We start from the raw sequence: 2,803 nt of genomic DNA on the forward strand, positions 1-2,803 counted from the left end.
CATTTTTAAGATATTCTCTTTTTTTATTTATGAGGAATTTAGACGTCTCATTCTTTGAGGCTCGGAAGTAAGTAACATTGTTTTTTCTAGGAATATTGAGAATATTTAACTTATCAGCTTTTCTTTGCTCGCACATTTTAAGACACCTTCATTGAGCCTGGGTTTGTTCTTATTAATTTCCTTTTTTCCGAGACACAAATTACGACCTCTTTAATATTATCTCTGATTCTTGCCCATAAATTCTCAATGTCTTCTCAATGACGTTTATCTAACGGTTCTAAAACTTCAAATCTATTTTTTATTCCGAGCGCGAATTGATTTCGAATTGGAGGGATTTTTAATATCTCTAGATCAAAATTTTCAGGACGGGAACCGTTTTCATTTCTCTTTATATTAAGTTTTTGTAGAATTTTCGCGATTACTATTTCGTGATCTGAGCCACATTCTGCCCCTAGATTAGACCTCACGTTCATTATAATGTTTTCCCATCTGTGGTGTACCAAGACATAATATTGATTACCAAGACATGATCGAATTGATTACGCGTTTGCGAATCCGGTGATGTCCAAGTATATTTGTGAATATCTCTACGTTTGAATATAGTCAAAAGTTTTTTTGATTATTAGGTGTTTCGATATGGCAAAGCTAGTTGTCGTATTCCATATCGTTACTATATTCGTGCAAACTTTCTTTACCAAACGTTTGATAATATACTTCTTCCCTTCCAATTTTGCGTTTGCATCTCCTATTATTATTTTCATTCAGCTTCGTGGTAATTTATCGTAGAAATCACATTTAATTTCTTCATCACTGTCTTCGGTTGGAGAATGGATTTTTATTAGAGCAATTTTAAACCAACATCCCCGAAATATTATTACCGATACCGTATCACTAAAATGTTTTAACATTCCTCAATGTGGAGAGCAAACTATTCCTAATAAGAAATCCTGTACCCAAAAAATAATCACTACTCGCTCCGTACCAAATAGCGTACTTCCCTTCGTTTAACGAGCCCTCCTCTGCCCAGCGAACGTTTTGAAGTTTCACGATATCTAGATTGTATTCCTTAACCTCGCTTGCCACTGATTTTTACCCACCAGGCAAATACGTCGGCAAATAAATAGTTTTTAATTATTTTCGTACTCTTAACCGCACCCCTACCATACCCTTCATAATTTATTTTTATTATTATGTTCCTCTGAGTTATGGTTGTTATCTTGTTGTTTTTGTCAGCACTGATTATGGTCTTAAATTCAGGTAAAAACGTCAACACAAATAAATATGTTTTTGTATATTTGTGTATTTTTTTCTAACTGCACCCCACCATCTTTTCCTCACCTTTTGAATTCAGTTCAGGACCTTAATTTAAATTTTCCGTCCAAGTAAATTCCTGAAGATTAAGGAGAAATATGGCAAATACAATTAACAACAACTCGATAAGTTAAGTTACTGCCGGAAGAGAATTTTTTATTTTTCAAAATTAATTTCGTATTTCAGATTTTTGTCATGGTGTAACAAGGCAATAGTTGTTTGTAAATTCCGTCTTAATGGGTTTTTAAAATTAACACAGTTAATTAATTAAAAATACAACTAAATAAAATAAAATAATTGCGTTTTATTTAAATCAATCTGAGTTGGCTAATTATTATTCATTATTCCAGACGAAAGCAATGGACCGACTATTTATGTTGCCTCTAATCCCAGCTGATGCCACTGAGACACGCAGTCTGGTTCAGCTCGTGGCTCTGAGTCACTGTTTGGGCGCCAACAATGACTCACTGTCTGCATCGACTCCGTTTGACTGATGATCCTTGTGCATTCTGTTTCCCTTTAGCTATTATGGTGTATTTGATACACTTAATACACTATGTTTTTGTTATAGATTGATATTGCAGAACTGTTATGATATATTATAAATTGAATAATAACAATATTATAACAAATAATAATTTAAAGCCTAAAGTTTTGCATATTTTCTTTATTTATTAACTTTATTTTTCCTTTAACTATAATTTAATTTTTATTTTTATTTATCTTCCAATTAGATTGTAATTTTTATTAATTATAACTTTTTTTTAACCCCATGTTACTCTTTATTTTAAATTTGTTTGGAATTTGTTACGTAAATCATGTCGTTTAATGGTTTGTTGTAGTATGTATATAAATACTTCGCTTCAGTATAATATTACGCTTTCTTAGCGGCATCTCTTGGGGCTCAGACAGACACACACTTACCAAACTATACCAGACTCTGATATGCTCGAAGATGGGCTATGGATGTTTCATTTACGGCTCTGCCAGACACCGAATCCTTGCCAGACTAGATGCGGTTTATCATACAGGGATACGTATCGCAACCGGCGCTTTTCGAACTAGCCCCATTCTTAGTCTGTGTTCTGAAGCTGGACTACCTCCTCTTTTATTCAGAATGAAAAAAACTGGCGATAAACTATATTTCAAATTTATACCCTCAAAACGATCACCCTATGCATAAATACATCTTCAAACCTAAATATTCAATTTTTTTTAGAAATAAAATAAATTCAACACTCCCGTTGGCAGAAAGAACACATACTGCTATTGAGTGCTATCAATCCTCCATGGATACACAGGCTACCAAATACAATGCTCCAATTATCCCGATTTCCCAAAGGTAGTACGTCACCTACTGAATATAGAACTAGGTTCTCACGTCTTTGACAAAATATTCCTGATCCTTTTTTATATATGCTGGTGGATCAAAATCTGACGAATCTACAGCATCCTCTTTCATCACAAACAACTCAACCCATAAAATAAAACT

The 2,803-nt window shown here is 33.4% G+C and overlaps 1 protein-coding gene and 1 long non-coding RNA gene across 2 annotated transcripts in view; one reads left to right on the top strand and one right to left on the bottom strand.

Moving 5' to 3' along the window:
* LOC136797100 (uncharacterized) overlaps positions 1–1,916 on the top strand; it is a 338,719-nt gene extending 336,803 nt beyond the window's left edge. The window contains exon 5 of the long non-coding RNA XR_010844919.1: positions 1,662–1,916. This is a non-coding gene — a long non-coding RNA (uncharacterized lncRNA). The remainder of the gene's footprint in view (positions 1–1,661) is intronic.
* The window catches only part of LOC106679795 (alpha-tocopherol transfer protein-like), a gene marked incomplete in the record, with an annotated part of 97,820 nt that overhangs the window by 29,646 nt on the left and 65,371 nt on the right, over positions 1–2,803 (bottom strand).

This window comes from Halyomorpha halys, unplaced genomic scaffold (assembly GCF_000696795.3).
Source record: "Halyomorpha halys isolate HHAL.00 unplaced genomic scaffold, Hhal_1.1 Scaffold14.1, whole genome shotgun sequence".
Taxonomy (NCBI): Eukaryota; Metazoa; Arthropoda; class Insecta; order Hemiptera; family Pentatomidae; genus Halyomorpha; species Halyomorpha halys.